This window comes from Helianthus annuus, chromosome 8 (assembly GCF_002127325.2).
Source record: "Helianthus annuus cultivar XRQ/B chromosome 8, HanXRQr2.0-SUNRISE, whole genome shotgun sequence".
In the NCBI taxonomy this organism is placed as follows: Eukaryota; Viridiplantae; Streptophyta; class Magnoliopsida; order Asterales; family Asteraceae; genus Helianthus; species Helianthus annuus.
Genome location: NC_035440.2, coordinates 21,034,152 through 21,052,962, shown reverse-complemented (window position 1 = coordinate 21,052,962; position 18,811 = coordinate 21,034,152). Strand labels below are relative to the sequence as shown.

The 18,811-nt window shown below is 35.7% G+C and overlaps 2 long non-coding RNA genes across 2 annotated transcripts; both read right to left on the bottom strand.

Moving 5' to 3' along the window:
* Positions 1 to 11,350: 11,350 nt before the first annotated feature.
* Positions 11,351 to 12,758, bottom strand: LOC110870920. Its single transcript, XR_002553348.2, has 3 exons — positions 12,615 to 12,758; positions 12,003 to 12,059; positions 11,351 to 11,481 (listed from the first exon to the last, which is right to left on the bottom strand). It is a non-coding gene; the product is annotated as an uncharacterized LOC110870920 (long non-coding RNA).
* A 4,239-nt stretch (positions 12,759 to 16,997) lies between these two features.
* Positions 16,998 to 18,600, bottom strand: LOC110870919. Its single transcript, XR_002553347.2, has 3 exons — positions 18,457 to 18,600; positions 17,845 to 17,901; positions 16,998 to 17,323 (listed from the first exon to the last, which is right to left on the bottom strand). It is a non-coding gene; the product is annotated as an uncharacterized LOC110870919 (long non-coding RNA).
* Between the last annotated feature and the right edge of the window lie 211 nt (positions 18,601 to 18,811).

The window sequence follows — 18,811 nt, the reverse complement described above, 5'->3', positions numbered from 1 at the left end:
CTGGTCAGAACTTCCGTTCAGCAGAGAGATGACGGCTCGACTTTTGGTGTGTCCCCTTTAGAGGATCTTTTAATTACAACAGCAGCGACTATCAATTTTATTGTTTCATCAGCTTGCTGAGGGCGATGCTGTGTTTCAAGCATTTTGCAGAAAGTATTATTCGGGGACTAGGTCAGTACTTCCATACAGCAGAAGTCCCGGAATAATACCCCAGATATCACTGAGTATAAAGACCTAGTATCTCAGAATATGGGACCTTTCAAACGAGATTTCAGGGGTTACCTATATATCCAAGTAGTGTTCCCCACAAAATAAGCAAGTATTTGAATTTAGGTTTATATCCTGAAAAAGTCTACTAAATGTATAAAAACCTATCGGTATATCATCAGTGAGACTGTTTAACGCTATTTAATCATTACAATTCTTTAGTATACTGTAACTGTCTACTGATGTACTATCATTTCCTCTTTTTACGCAAAACTCAAATTTTTGAATTTTATCATGTTTTTGACTTTTTTCAAATTTTCTAATGTTTTTGTATTTTCTGACAATATATCTCCCCCTAAAATGCAAAATCATTAAAGAAATTTGACAAACCGATACTGATAGCTTTGTCTCGCCATCCATTTTCTGCATCTCATGCTCTGTTTTGCAGAAAATATAACGTACCCCCATGATGTACAACCCATTGATTTTGACAGTTAGATAACCGTTCTTCAACCTGTGACAGTAATCATGCTTGTTCAGCCGTGAGGGTTTCGGCGTAGTCACTCAACACTTATTCAAAGCAAACTAACATCAAACATTACAATCATCAACCAAACAAACAAACAACAAACAAGCAAACAACAATCATCAAACACAATTCAAATTTATACAAAACAACAAACAAACTCCCTGTCTGACCAAAACCAGGGATCTTCAATCTCTTCCTGTGCAACACTCTCACAATCTTCATCAGCATTTAGCACCTGCATATTCAAACTTTATCAAATACTTAAACAATTTGACAAAAAAAATTTCAATCAATAAAGATGCCGATTCATGCTTCGCGATAAAGGAAGCTCCGGCAATTCCAACCGCTTAATCAAACATGGTGTCCACCCAGGCCTCAGCAGCCTTAGGTGTAACCTTGATTCTAGCAACCTGAATTTTAAAGTTTTCAGCCTTGAGCGGTGGAAAATTTGCATCACAGGCAACCAAAACTGAATCCTCAGACGTTTTCATCTCAGAAGTTGAACTTATTGTTTCAGTTTTTGGTTTCCAAATTTGTTTTTGTTTCTCAGTTTTCATGCCAACATTCTCATCTTTCATCAAATCAACACTTTTCTTAACAGACCACACTTGACCTCCCGGAGTACCTCTTTTGTAAAAATCTGTTCCTTTCTGAAACCTTTTGATTTTGAACAACATTTTTAGGTTTCCAAAACTCTTGAGGTTTTGTCATATTAACAGATGTTCTCCAACTCCGTGTCGTTCTCAATCTGGGTGTGTGAGAATTCCAGGTCTGTCTAGAATTAAACCTGTTCGGGTTTGATTTCCAATTTTGATTTGAGGCAAACTTGTTTGTTGTATACTTCCAAGTTTGTCTCGAATCAAATCTGGTTGACCTTAGTTTCTCATTCCCAGATTTCTGTTTTTCAACATCAACAGACTTTGGATTTTGACACTTCCGTACAACATGTCCAATTTGATCACATTTAAAACAAACTTTCTTTGACACATCTTTTGGCTGTTGTTGTTTCTTTTTCATGGCCTCAAACTCTGCATTAGATTGTTTTCCAATTTTGAATTTTTCTTCTTCGGTGAAGCTTTTTCCTTGAACAAAAGTCATTTTTGTCTGAAAATTGGACCTTTCAGTTCTGTTTCGATTATATTTCTTCTTATACCCCAAACCAGACTTCATGTTTTTCTTCCTAGAACCATGTTTGTTATAAGACCCTTTGAAACCTTTACCAGCAAACTTCGACATTTCAGACTTCTCAATTTCAACCATCTTTAAAACTTTGTCAATTTTCTCTGAAATCACATTCTGAATCGGGAAAACAACATCTAAGAATAGTTTGTCCGATCCAATCATGGTATAAACCAATCCTTTTGAATCATCATTCAAATTCTTCTCGGATTTTGTGTCTTTCATATATCCATCATAAAGATTTCCTTCATCTTCATCCTGTGATTCAGACTTACCTTTTGTAAACTCATCTTTCAAAACACTATCAACCACCTTACTCACCACCTCTGAATCATTAGTATCATCAGTTTTGGTGTAAGTCACATCGATACTTTCAGGTAATTGGTCAGCTATGTTCAAACCCTTTGCCACCTTTTCCTCATCATAAAAAGTATAATTGTCTCTCAATGGTGGTGGTACCTAATGAAACTCTGAACCAATACCCTTTTTACAATTATTAGTATCTTTGTCATTTGGTGTGATATTGAAAATGCGTTCGAGAATGTACGAAGAGTTATGATAACTTTGAAGTTTTGTAACAATCTTTTCTTTTTCAGCCAAGACTTGTTTAAGATTAGCAATTTCATCAACACGCTTGTTTAATTCAATTAGCTTTTCTTTAAACTGTCTTTCGTACATTTCTTTGGTTGTTAAAGTTTCAGACAATCTTTGATCAAAACTTTTGACTTGGCTTTTCAAAGTATCATAAGCTTCTTGTACTCTCTGACTTGGCCATTTTAAAGAATCATACTGTTTTTGTAACTCTAGAAACTTAGATTCTTTCTCAATGCAATCAACACATTTTGTGTCACATTTTTCTTTCAAAACCTTATTTTCTTTTTCAAAATCATGACATCTCTGTGTTAATTTCTCAACTTTTAATTTTAAACTTTGCTCTGTGTCAATCCTTTCTTTACATTTCAATTTTAAAGCATTTTCAAGTTTATTCATTTCATTATCTTTTGTTTTTATTATTTCTTCTTTTTCAGTACAGGCTTTGCATTTTTCAATGCAATTCCTGCACTTGTTTTCCTTTTCTACAACCAATTCAACATTTGATAATTCAGAAGATTTTATTACCTCAGTGATTGACACCTCGACGTGCTCAGCTCCCTTTGTCTCCTGTATCTTCTCAACTTTTTCTTCCATCTCTTTCGGCTTCTGTTCTTCCTCAGCTTTTTGATTCTCTTCACCAACAAGCTTTGCAACAGTCTTTACCTCTTCAATCATCTTCTTCAACTCTTCTTCTTTTCTCTTCTTCATCTCTACCACCTTCGGTAGACTTGCTTCAAAGACTTCTCTCAACTTGTTCATCAATTCTGGCAGATAGCTTTTATCAGAAAGCCTTTTTGTGTTGAAAGTACGCTCACTTGGAAACACATTGGTTACAGCATCAAAATCAACTTTTGACGGATCTACCACTGGATTACCCTATGGATCCAAGTAACACTCCAACTCTTCATTCCATCTCTTGGCTCTCTGTGCTTCTTGAAATGGTTCATACAGCTTGCCAATCTCCCATCTTGCACTGTCTCTTCTCCACCAGGCATCATGATCATTATTTGCCATGTCTTGAAATTCTTGAAATACCTGAATCACAGACAAACAAATACTTATCAGTTAAAAACAATATCAAGTAATTTTGAAATACACTAATACTCAATTGTCGTGAAATGATCTTGACACTTGGACGAAATCAGATTGAACGTATGAGCGAAATCAGATTGGTCAAATAAGCGGATTTTCCCTTTGAAACGGAACCCTTTCAAACGGTAGGTTAATTCAAACGGCCAGTCAAATTCAAATTATTTCACGTTCAAACGGACATCAGGCTTAAACGATCACCATTTTCAAACGGAATACAAGTTTTCAAACGAACTACTTTCAACCAGACTGCTTTCAAACGAACTCCTTTCAAACGGACTGTTTTTTTTTATAACAACAACATCAGATCAACTTTCTTATGTCAAATAACATCCAATCAATCAATTTGGCGGTGCAATTATGATTAAAATGCTTTGATTGGGCCTCTAAATTGCTTGTCAAAATATGATAGGGCCGGCCTTTGTATGGGCGGTGCACATGAGCCAAAACAAAAAACTTTCAAGGGGCGGTGACTTCACGTGATCACAATGACAACAACTTGCCAACAATTTTTTTTAATACTTCAACCTGATCGGGCCGATTACTGTTAATGGGCGGCAATTATCAATGGACGGCAATGTTAAATGAATCGATGATTGGGCCTTTTTGTTCCACTAAGCCGACCAACCAACAAACACATGCATTATCATGATTACCCCTTAAAAACCTCGATTTGTCAATGACACATGCACATTTTTTTAACACATGACCCGATGATGTTGATAAGTCTGTTATTATCACATGCAATTCTTATTCATTCAAGAACGACAAACAATTCGATTGAACTTTCCAACTTTAATCACGTGATGACTGATAACCACTTTCAAACGAGATCGTGTTTCAAACGGTTGACACCTTTCAAACGTTATGTCACTTTCAAACGGACACTTTTCAAACGTGAAGGACTGCTTCAAACGGTCAGTTCAAACGGGAACCCCATTTCAAACGATAGGTGTCAATTTCAAACGGAACCTCCTTGATTCAAACGGACAGTCGCTGTACAAACGGAATCGGATCAAAAAATTTGAATATCTCCTAAACGGCTTGGAGTTTCGATCTGAAACTTGGTAGGGTTGTAGATCAGGTCTATACGCACAACATATCCAAAAATCAGCTGAAACGGACCGTGAAAACCTGTTCAATTTGGCGATTTTCAGAAAAAAAATGTGAAAAATATGAAATATATGAAGAAATAGATGAAATTTGGATCTGATTCTGATGAAATCCTGTGCGAAATCGTGTGATAGATCAGTGCAATCGAGCTCCTGCTCTGATACCACTTGTAGGACCGGTTTGACTCCGAAACGATTGCGTAATCGAACGTATAACGTGCGGAATCCGTACACGAACGCAACCGAACACACGAGATGTAATATAAACGTGATTCTATTGATTAGATCTGAAAATGACAAAACCTGAATCACGATGTCACTTTCTCTCTCTAGTTTCTCTCTCTACAACTTGTAAGCTCCTAATGACAATTGTGACAAAAGTTCTAAATGAGAACCCTAAAGGTTCTATTTATAGGCCAAGGAGTTTAATGAGGAATCTCATTAATTACAATTATGCCACCTTGCCTTTTTGACTAAACATCACTAAAATAACAATATAACTCCCGTTTTCTTGGGTTTCTGCTACGGACTAGATTGACGGAGGTGATAGACAGATAATGCATTAACAATGGCACACACTGCCATGTCCCCCAACGACCGCGCCTCCCTGTGCAAGCTCCATGAGTACCTAGCGACCTGCAAGGCATGTAACAACGAGTCAACAACAAAGTTGAGCGAGTTCACAGTTGGTTGTTTAGTTATAGTATTCGTTTCGTAAATCAAACGTTCGTTTTGTAAACCATGTATCGTATTAATTTGTATCGCCGTCTCCCAAACATGTGTGCGAAGATTAGTGGGGGCTTCCCATGTTTTACTAGACCGTGTGTATCGACTGCTACGAAAATGTAAGAGGTGCCCTAAGTCAATGTCTATCAGCATTGACCCTTTGCCCATAGTCCATTAGTACACGCCCGTTCGAACGACACGGTGTGAGGTTTGTTAAACCTAATAGCGCTATCAACTAATGACCCGCTCTCCATAGGCCTCGGCGATTAAGTCGATATAAATGAGGGACTTCATGATAGAGGTTTGGTCCAGTGTGTATACTTGGCATCCTACCCACGGAGGATGGTCGTAATTACCGTTTAGTTCATTTACCCATTCCCAACCCTTGGGAATCCCATGCCTTGGAAAGAATGTGAACTCACCTTGGTTTGCTCGGTATGCTAAAGTATGTGCTCACAGATAATCAGTCAAGTCCTAAAGTACGCACGTGTACATAATCAGTTTACATTCACGAAGTTCACGTATAAGTACAATCACGGTGGATATTGAATCAGTGATCACCAAAATAACACAAAGTACGTATTCAAACACATACAAGTAGTGCTTAACATTTAACAACAGTTAACTAACCCAGTTAACCTTTAACAGAAACTAACCAAGTTACTGAGCAGTTTACCCATTCGGCGAAACACCCCTGTTTCGCCGTGAGTCCCCTTCGACGAAACACCCCTGTTTCGTCGTGATATCCCTCGGTGAAACACACTTGATTCGTCATGTTCGCTCTCGGCGAAACACCCTCTGTTTCACCCTGATTTGTGTTTCGTCTGCAATGTCAGTTACGTCGCGTAACTGATGATTGCCCAGAACCCTAACCAATAATCACAGCTGTTACTAACATCGTTCATCACCATGCGGCAAATCATACAGTCATTCAGCAAATCATCGATATCATTGATTACCAATCATAACATAATCATGTGTTAACCTTAGACAATCTAGCATATGTGTTAGCCATTACATGAGAGCACATTCACAGATTCATCATTATCAACATCCTATTCTGATCATCAACAACAAGCAATCCGATCTTGACACACGGAATTGTAACCGATACAATAGATCCTCTTATAGTCCATTTATCAACCAAACATGAACACAAAAATTATTTAGCATCGATCCCTAATGATTTCAAGCAAAACAGTTAACGATGATATAAATCAAACAATCACGCAAGGGTTAAACACTAACCGCGATGAACGGAATAATAACTTGATTGATTACAGAGAGATTCGAGGACACGTAGTTGCCGTCAACCGGGAGAGGGAGCTCTAGGGTTTCTGATTGCTAAAGTGTGACGAATGGAACAGTTGTTTCGATAAAATACCCATCGTTACGTATTTTGCCTTTACTGGGCCTCGGCGAATCAATGGGCCGACGAAACACTTTTGTTTCGTCGAGATAAAGATGGCGAAACGCACCGTTTCGTCGAATTGATTTATAGCGAAACACAGTTGTTTCGTCGGGTTGGTTGATGGCGAAACTTACTTGTTTCATCGGGTGGCTCTAATCCTAAGCAGTTTACAAGTTCATGATTATGCAACCAAACACTTTACTCATATTAAACACATAATAAATCAAACAACCATCTCAACTTATAATCCAATGTACAGTTACAAGTCAAACAATCAAACAACTAAACAGTTATCGTGCAATTAATGCGGAGATAGAATCTTGGAAACTTGAGTTGTCACAGATATCTTCCTGATCTCGATCCTTTGTTGTTGGAGGAAATTAAATGTATGAATTTTGGTATTAAGATCTTCCAACTGTTCGGTGTACAACTCTTTACCCGATGCTGAACCCGATCTCAATCTTTGAAGCCGCTTTTTTGACATGTCTTACCAGGTGGGCGGGTATGGGTTGGTTTTATAAAAAATAAAGAGATATGGTAGAACAAGTAGAGAAGTGGTAAAAATTGTAAAAAATTGGTGGGTATTTATATATTTGTTTAATATGCAAATAATTTTTTTAAACTTGCCGTTTGACAACAGCTACCCCCTAACGGCTGCTTTCACAGCCCGTCATGTCACCCACCCCTCCCGCGCACGCCATGTAGAATAGCCACGCCAAGCAGGCAATGCCAAGCCCAACTTCGTGCCGGGGTGATGTAGCCGGCGTTAAACCCCCTTCAACGCCAAAACCGACGCCCCACGCCCCATAGTCTCATGTATTGTGTGTAGGGCAAGAGAGAGAAACAATTTGATTGGTGGGGCAAGTGACATGTGACAAATAAAAACGTCCACCAAAAACACCATTGTTGCTCATGCTCTAAGTGTTTCAGGTTCGTGTTTTATTGTCATTTCCACAAAATCATTAAATCAATTTATTTTTCTTAAAGAGATGGTATTTTTTTTATGATATAAACAAATATGTTCAAGGATGATTTTATCATTTACTTTTACATTTGTCTTTCATATTTTTTACTACTTGTTTTTTCTTTTTTTTTATTATTTTAAATAGACAAAATAATTGTGCATGTCCTTATCGTTCATAGTAAATTGCACTATACGTCCTTTATCCTTTATGTTTAAAAGTTTCAGTGCACGTCCTTTACGTTTATTTTTTGTTGCAATGCATGTCGTTTACCATGAATCTAGTTATTCCTCTTAGTTAAGTTAAACACATGCCTAGCACATGATAAGCATAATAGTCATTTTAAGAAAATAATAAAGAAGTGTATCAAAATCCAAACGTTATTCATATTTTTAAAGTGACCAAACTATGTCGAAATAAACAACAAATCATCTTCACAAGAAAATGCAAATCAAATTAAAAAAAAATAACATTGAATCATGACCAAGATAATAACATTAATTATAGAAAACGCATATGATTGAATAGATTGCAATTATAGGAATTCAAGATAATAACGTTAATTATAGAAAACACATATTATTGAATAGATTGAAGTTCTAATTATAATCGTGGATTTATAACTAAATCGACTCTGACTTTTGATGATATTCTTCTTGGATTTCAGTAACACCAAATTCGCCATCAACAATGAGAATTAACTCTACAAATCATAAGATTCTTGCTTTGTTTTTCTGCGAATCGCCATCACTCTGCATAATTGCAATAAAAACATTAATGAACATAATTATAGAAAAGCATATGATTGAATCGATTGAACATAATTAAAAAATGCTACCATTATGGCTTTATGTCGAACGTGAGTGATTTACAAATGAGTTTGAAGAAAGGCTAAGGGATTTTGGTGAAGGTAAAGGGATGCCAATTTAGTTTCGTCAAGACGTTTAAGATTTGGTGATATTTGAATGATATATTGATCTAGGTTAAGAAGACGTGGTGAAAGGAATACGAATAAATAAAAAAAGGATTTTTTGGGATATGATGTGCCGGTTGATAAGAAGATGTGGCGGTTACATTAAATTTAATTTATTTAATTTATGTAAATGGTCATATGTAAAGATTTCTTATTTAGTTATATAATTAATAAACCCACGTATCCTTTCCTCTCTTTATTTACACGATCTATATTTATTTTGAATCAACATGATTTATATACATCAAACCTTTTCTAAGAGTTGCAAGTTCAATATCACAATGGTTTGAAGAGGCACCCATTTATCTCTTCATTAGCTGCTAATTTTCTAAGTTGAAGTGGTGTGACTTTTAAATAAAAGAGACGTACCCAAGTTGGTTTTTGTAGTATTATATAATTATTTTTTTATTTAAATAATATTTATTTTCAACGACCCCTTAGAGACAACTTGTTGTCATTAATGGGTCCTCAGTCCCAACAACTCTTTCTCGACGACATTCTGACCATTAGCGTCGCAGGTGTGGTGACATAACTTTTCTAGACGACTGGTTGTCGGGATAGGCTGTCCCAACAACACGTCGTCGAGAAAAGTCGATTTATCAGAGAAAATTTCTTATAGTGATTTTAGCGTCTATAATATAAAAATACAAAACTAATGAAAAGTAAAGAGTAAATTGTCAAACTCGTCCACGAGGTTTCAATATGTTTTTAAGTTTCATCCAAAACAACTTTTTTGTACCATAGTTCTCTTCGCTTTTAGATGTTTTGCCATTTTTATCCAAACGTCTAATTTGGGTTATTTTATCTGTCAAATATTTGGATGAAAACGGCGAAAAATCTCAAACATTTGGAAATTTATGGGAAAAAAGTTAGATATTTGGATGAAAATGGCAAAAAAAATTCAAAAGTGAAGGGCAATATAATTCAAAAAAAAAGTTGTTTCTATGAAACAAGCAAGTATTCTCAAACCTCAGGGAAAAGTTTGGCAATTTACTCAAAAATAAAAATATATACCACTATTCATCATCACTTTATATTAATATATAATTGGTTTGCTGAAGTTGCACGTTGCGGCGAAACGAAACAAATGATAATGTAAAACAAATGTTATTTTAGATTGAAAGATTTTGTTTAGAAAGCCAAACCGTCATCATCGGTTCAGTTTATCATCGTAGAGTTTTACCATACCAAAAAATACTATATTTTCAATAAAAACTCGTTTTTAGAAAAAAATTATACTAGAATATACAAAAACTAAGCAAAATTATGCATTTAGACTGTTAAAAAAATTAACAAACATAATTTATTAAATAAAACAAGTTAAATGATAAAGGAAGAACGATTTAAAAAAGAAAAAAAATTATTACGAAGGAAATATGATTTAAAAAATAATTATTTAAAAAAAAGAAAAATAATTACTAAAAGATAAAAAAAATTTAAAGAAACCAAATTTTCAATAAAACATCATATTAAATCTTAATTGATCAAGTAAATATGATTTGCAAAAAAGAAAATTTTTTTTTATTAAAAACAGAAAAAAATATTATTGTAAAGGACATACACTACAAAGAATTGTCGCAGTAGCAGCGACTTTTGTCGCAGCTAATACTCCCAATTGTTGCCGCTAATGAGTCGCCGCAAATGAACCATCACTAATGCTTGTCATGTCGCCGCTAATAGTACGTGTCGCCGCTAATTCCTTTAACTTTTTAGCGACGACTTCTATGGTCGCTCAGGCCGGTCAAACCCGAACCAAACCAGTACCCCATTTTAAACCGGTCAAACCCGGGCCTTTCCCCTAAAAAGCCAGGTAAGATCCCGAACCTATTCCACTAAAAACCGAGGTTGAGTTCCTTTGAGCTAACCCCACAAGGTTTCAACCGAACCAGTTTGAGCCAAAAACCCGATTTGTGCACTTCTACTTCTCCTAATCTAAACTTCTCTTAGGTACCTACTGGAAATACATCTAATGCCATGTATAAATAGCCTAACCCAACCCTTGTGTTCTGAAAAAAAAAGCCCAACCCAACCCGCACCCAAATCTGCAACCCTAACCATACTTGTATTTGACTAAAAAAGAGTCAAACATCATGAAATCAACAACAGATCTACTCAAATTATTAACATAACAACTGAAATTACAAAGCAATTTGGAATATTCGTATTGTTTTCGAAGTGGTGTCGGAGAATCAGGCGAGATGGAGGTGCTCCGGAGAGTGAAGGCGGTGCGACGGTGCGATAGTGCTCCGACAGACTCAAGGTTGTGCAACGGTGCGACGGTGGAGATGATGAGTTGTGGTGTGTGCAGATTTCATCTTGGAGGGTGTAACGCCCACTTTTTCACATTCAAAAATAATAGTAACCACATACTAATTTTTAACAAAAATTGGGCATGACCCGTTCGTACTATATACAATTCCCTGCTTTTAGCAATCACCATTCAAACTAAATTCTATGACGCGTTTCAAAAGACATATAAGTTGTAACCATACAAGATTCCATCAAAAGTGTTTTGTCCGAACTACCAAAAATTAAGATTTAAAAATCCTAATTTACTTACAAGACATCTTAGACATAAACTTAACATTTACATTATGAAAGTGTTTTGACCCATTTACAAAGACGACTAAACCGGAAGCGCATAAAGGGCGATGTGGTGTGTTCGATCCAAGCTCGCCATTATCAAGAGTGAGATTCACCTACATCCATAACACAAACTTACAAGTTAGTTTGGTTAAAAACATATTACTAATACAATTTGCTTTTCTTCATTATTTGACCCGTTACGGGGTCATTATATTTTTACATCTTTTCATTTAAATTTCTCATATGACAACTCCGTTTAATGGATATAGCACCATCTTAGTTTCCATCATCATAAATCATTTTATTTTGTCCGACCCGTTCTCACGGATCATATTTATTCTTACTTTTCAATTTTCCTTGCTTCACTAGTTCGACTTATAAAAAGTCATCGCTAGTTGTCTTAACTTCATAACATATTCATCTTACTTGACTCGTAGTTACATCACCATGAACACCTCATTCTCATACTTTAGACCCATTTATACGGGTCGTCAATAGACTTTTCCCTTTTTCTACTAACAAATCGCATTAAGACATTTTACTATAAATTTCCACATAAAACATCGAACAATTATTTACAAGAGAACTAACACAAAATCTACATTCTACATGAGCGAAGTTCATATGAACTTACCGGAGTCGTGCGCTCCTATTGCCTTTGCTTGGTTTGATTCCCCTCCTTTCCTCGACCCTATAAGGTGCATCACATATACGTTTAGCTTTCGCGTTATACATCACTTACACACATTTACATCATTTACCATAACGCTCATTACTCACATTTATGTTTCATACCATCATTAGATCATCAATACTTCAATTTCTCATGTTCATACATAACCAATTCAACTCAAGCATTTCATCGAACACCTTATGTGCGTACTACTTAACTAGCACAATGTATAAGCATATTAAGCACATTCCTACCAAATCCTTCTAAAATCATGGCAATACATCATAAACACATAAATTCTTCGAATATTCAGATTTCTTTAACATCAATAAGCATAATTCAAGTTCATATATCATACTACATCTATCATTACTTCAAAACCTTCATAAATTTCATGTGGGTTTCATACATAAATGGGTTTACATGAAAACCATCAATATAATCCGAATTTCATACTTCATTCAAGTCTTATGGACTAATAGTAACCTTCTACCATCAATATTCTTACATACATTCACGAATTATCAAAGACCCATTAAATCAAACATCACTAAAACACCAATTTCGACTTACTTGATGTTGGAGATACTTAAGTGATCGACATTCCTACTTCATGCATTCGATTAGCCTTCAATTTCCCTTTCAATTTGATGGTTTCTATGTTGTTAGGGTTTGGTTCTTCCTAGCTCCATCCTTCTCTCGATCGTACATAACCCAGAACCAAGCACTGACCTTTTTTTTTATTAAACTTCATTCCACATTTACACATTCAGCCCTTTGTCTTTAAAGTGTGTTCATTTTGTTATTTCCCATACTAACTTGGTCACTCCCCTTTTGGTTAACTTAGTTACATAACTATATTTTAAACTTACCATTATTTTCTTACGGTACTAACCCATACTTACCGTTTTCTATTACTTAAACATCACGAACTTATTATTATAATATAACATATGAGATTTGGGGTGTTACAAGTCTACCCCCCTTAAAGAAGGTTTCGTCCCCGAAACCTGGATACATACATTCTGACGAATTTATCTGTATCCCTTCGCAATTACATACCTCGAACCTCGATAACATGCTTTCTTTCGATCATCCCTCGTGATGAATCGGTCATTACTACTCTAAACTTGTCTAATACATTTGGTAATTCAATCTTATATGAATCAAAGCTATCCTATTACATTATTTCATGATTATCGTTCAACTGTTCAAGCTGATTTCTCAAAACTTATCTGTCAGATTATTCATTCCCGCATACCTCTAACATCTACTCAGGGGAAATAATTATCATAATATTCATACTTGTTCAATCCTATTCATTCATTTAAAATCACAAATCAAACATCATTCAATAGTTTCTAACTATTCAGCTTCTAAATACTCCCCATACTTCTAGGGCCAATATCAAGCAAAATTTCTTTCATGTCAATTGCTTGATAGTTCTTTTCATACTTTTCTTGCGACACCTTCGTGTGATCTCTACACGAGACCAATATTTCTTTCATTGATGATTTATCATATCTACATGGTTAACCGCAATTTAATGCATACATTTATACTTGCCGGGTGTATACCAACTTGCTCTAACTTCTCTACCGACTACCCCTTGATTACAAGGGCCAACATAAGGCTTTAATCACGCTATCAATATAATCGAGTAATCAATATTTACATTTGTGTATCTCATATTACACTCGAAGTGTCATACGCAACTATACTTGTCATCACATTCCATAGCCGTCGTACATACGTCATTCCTTCTAGCAATTGTAATGCTAAGGCAATTACCTAACAAGCTCTCACATACACTTAAGTCGTTCCAAAAGATTTGCTAATGCATCCTAATTATAATCTCCATATAAGACACGTATGTACAGACTTATGTACATACTCACTCCTACTCATGATTACTTACAAGTTTCAGCTATTGAAATGTAATTAAAACTATACATACTGGCCCACATACTTAATTCATTTCCCCGCATACTCACTTAAACACCCCATTCTTACTCACGCGTCATAAACGTTTTTTTTTTTTTGTAACTTTCGGGTACGTTTCGAATCTTAAAAAAAAATGAGTTCCATACTCACCCGTAACTTATTAAGCCATTTGGTAGGGCTGCAGTACATTATAGATGCTTATCGGGGCTTGGGATGGGTTCACGAGGTCCGAAATCAAAGAAAAATGCAGGAATGCATAACTTTACATTTTGTACTTGACCTCCACCGTAAGCTACGGTGGTGCCCATATCAGCTTTCCATTTTAATACCAAAACTCTCATAACTCGTTCGTTTTGCATCCGTTTCACTTGAAATTTGTTTCTAATTGTCTGTAAAACATTTCCCTACATAAGTGACTAAAGATCCTTAACCCGGGTCTTTATTCTTTACGAATTTCATTATCGTTACATTACCTTTGCGCATTTATTCGACCCGTTTTATTTCAATAACTTACCTTCGTCTTAGAATTCTACCTTCGTCTAACAAGGTCAATACTTATCTTAATACCCTCATTCATTACACAACCTTACATGATTTCTCCACATTCATAAACATGAAAATTCTATATACATACTAAGAAGTGAATCAGAATCATTTACCTTTAGCGTCCATGTTCATTCATTTTTTTTTTCCTCGTTGTTACCTCTTGACCCGTTAGCCATCCATGCTTGAGTAAATCGTCAAGATTTCCATCCTTACATATCATTACACTCATTACACGGTTAGCATATGTCGGCATACACACAAAAAAAAAGTCATTTTTCTTTTTCATTCATACATTACTTAACTTTAGTTAGTCAATTGCAACATATATAAAACATATACTAATAACCGCTTCATTCCAAATCTACATAACCTAATGATCATCATTCACAACACATCAATCATCTAATACATAGCACATTAACTTTCTATTTCAACATATGTGTCTAAGAGTCAATGCATGATGATCACACATTGTTGACTTTAAAAGTCAACTGCCCTATCCATGTACTTTCGAATTATGTACATAAATCCATCTTAAAACGGTAGACCATATTAATAACATTGTATGCATTTCATACTCATACTACATGACATATACATCTACATGGTCACCTAGTTATATCTACATATCCACACACGATTCGTTCCGTCTACACTAGCATTCTCCTACTTAAGACCAACATCATTTGAGTTTACTCTCTTTCGTCCGTCATTTACGTTAAGCATTTTCTACATTCATTACTTCATATACTTTCCATGTCATCTCAAGTTACATTCATGCATTCATACTCATATTTCAATAACTTTCATTTCACTTGTACATCATCATCAACATCGGTCACGATAGGCTATATCAGGCATGCCTTTCGTTCATAAGGGAATAGAATCACTCATCCTTCTTACTTACTTCCTCGCACTATCCGCTACTCGGAACATATTTTGTTAACAATTTCTTCGTTTTCATCAGCCATCTACTATATCATTCGAGATCATTATTAAAATTTATTCTTTGGTCATGTTCACTTCATTCTAGCATTTTAAATTTTTATACTTTCCTTTCTTTTCTTTCATGCTAGGTGTCAACGGTCCTTTATAACCACACCACATACCTCTCATCATAGGGTTGATAAACTCAACTAGAACTTCATTCACAACCTTCCAATCATATACGTTCTTACTTCGAAACATTTCGACATGACCCGGTTGACATTTAGAGGATCCTAATTATCATAGGTTGCATTTTCGGAAACTTAACGAAACTATTGGATTTGCCTTAAGAAATGTTCTACAACATAGTTTAGGAAATATGTTACTATGCCTAACTTATTTCAATGACTTTCATTCTCTTACTTATCACGCATTCGTTAATTTCATACACTTTTCACTTTCATTATATGTTACTTCGTGCCATCATGCTTATGTCTCATTGACCTTTGTCCTTTTAATTATGGTTATCATGCTTTTATTTCATAATTCCGGGTGTTATTAGCCTCTTAGTGACCATAACGCATTCCTTTCATCATCCTCGATGTTAACGGCTATTCCGTGCCCACACCGCATACCATTCATCATTCTCGGTGTTAGCGGTCACTTCGTGACCACACCGTATACCATTCATCATTCTTGGTGTTAACGGTCACTTCGTGACCACACCGCATACCTTTCGTTATAGGGTATCATCTTTACCATTATCATTGGCAATATCATTATCATCATCATCAACGTCATTAATTGCTAAGATATGCATACTTTCTTAAAGTTCATTCTTACATCCATGTACTATACTTTTTCCATCAATTTATAATCATACATCAACTAATTCGACGACCCCTTTTTCTATCATACACTACTCCCTAGAAGTTTATTACGATCTTTAGATCCGTTTTACGGTATTCGGAAGTCCGGGATACATCACACAAGTCAACCAAGAAAAATCAGAAAAACGAACCCAGGGAGTGGCGTCGGTGACGACCCTCCCTGGCGTCGGCGACGCAAAGCCAAAAGTGGCGTCGGTTACAAAACGCGTAGGCAGTGGGTTTGGGCGTCGGACCTTCTGGTACATTTAAGAGGGCGTCGGCGACGGGCAGAATGGGCGTCGGCGACGGGTTGCCGACTGCCCAAAACGCTGCTGAATATATATATATATTTTTACCCATTTCGACCCGTTCCCGAGTACCGTAACACCCGAACTTTCCCCCGGGCTTCCAGAATTACCATTTCCAGGCATTATCCATAGCAAAACTCCACATCCCTTCCCTTAACCATTTCCGATAAAATGAAACTTAGAAATCATAATACTAAATTCGTACCTTAACCGCGTCTTGGAGCGAACACACACCATATCTTGAGCTTTCGGTTTGAGTCCGAGCACCCTATCCCGTGCCCGAATCCCTCAAACCTCGGCTCTGATACCAACTTGTAACGCCCACTTTTTCACATTCAAAAATAATAGTAACCACATACTAATTTTTAACAAAAATTGGGCATGACCCGTTCGTACTATATACAATTCCCTGCTTTTAGCAATCACCATTCAAACTAAATTCTATGACGCGTTTCAAAAGACATATAAGTTGTAACCATACAAGATTCCATCAAAAGTGTTTTGTCCGAACTACCAAAAATTAAGATTTAAAAATCCTAATTTACTTACAAGACATCTTAGACATAAACTTAACATTTACATTATGAAAGTGTTTTGACCCATTTACAAAGACGACTAAACCGGAAGCGCATAAAGGGCGATGTGGTGTGTTCGATCCAAGCTCGCCATTATCAAGAGTGAGATTCACCTACATCCATAACACAAACTTACAAGTTAGTTTGGTTAAAAACATATTACTAATACAATTTGCTTTTCTTCATTATTTGACCCGTTACGGGGTCATTATATTTTTACATCTTTTCATTTAAATTTCTCATATGACAACTCCGTTTAATGGATATAGCACCATCTTAGTTTCCATCATCATAAATCATTTTATTTTGTCCGACCCGTTCTCACGGATCATATTTATTCTTACTTTTCAATTTTCCTTGCTTCACTAGTTCGACTTATAAAAAGTCATCGCTAGTTGTCTTAACTTCATAACATATTCATCTTACTTGACTCGTAGTTACATCACCATGAACACCTCATTCTCATACTTTAGACCCATTTATACGGGTCGTCAATAGACTTTTCCCTTTTTCTACTAACAAATCGCATTAAGACATTTTACTATAAATTTCCACATAAAACATCGAACAATTATTTACAAGAGAACTAACACAAAATCTACATTCTACATGAGCGAAGTTCATATGAACTTACCGGAGTCGTGCGCTCCTATTGCCTTTGCTTGGTTTGATTCCCCTCCTTTCCTCGACCCTATAAGGTGCATCACATATACGTTTAGCTTTCGCGTTATACATCACTTACACACATTTACATCATTTACCATAACGCTCATTACTCACATTTATGTTTCATACCATCATTAGATCATCAATACTTCAATTTCTCATGTTCATACATAACCAATTCAACTCAAGCATTTCATCGAACACCTTATGTGCGTACTACTTAACTAGCACAATGTATAAGCATATTAAGCACATTCCTACCAAATCCTTCTAAAATCATGGCAATACATCATAAACACATAAATTCTTCGAATATTCAGATTTCTTTAACATCAATAAGCATAATTCAAGTTCATATATCATACTACATCTATCATTACTTCAAAACCTTCATAAATTTCATGTGGGTTTCATACATAAATGGGTTTACATGAAAACCATCAATATAATCCGAATTTCATACTTCATTCAAGTCTTATGGACTAATAGTAACCTTCTACCATCAATATTCTTACATACATTCACGAATTATCAAAGACCCATTAAATCAAACATCACTAAAACACCAATTTCGACTTACTTGATGTTGGAGATACTTAAGTGATCGACATTCCTACTTCATGCATTCGATTAGCCTTCAATTTCCCTTTCAATTTGATGGTTTCTATGTTGTTAGGGTTTGGTTCTTCCTAGCTCCATCCTTCTCTCGATCGTACATAACCCAGAACCAAGCACTGACCTTTTTTTTTATTAAACTTCATTCCACATTTACACATTCAGCCCCTTGTCTTTAAAGTGTGTTCATTTTGTTATTTCCCATACTAACTTGGTCACTCCCCTTTTGGTTAACTTAGTTACATAACTATATTTTAAACTTACCATTATTTTCTTACGGTACTAACCCATACTTACCGTTTTCTATTACTTAAACATCA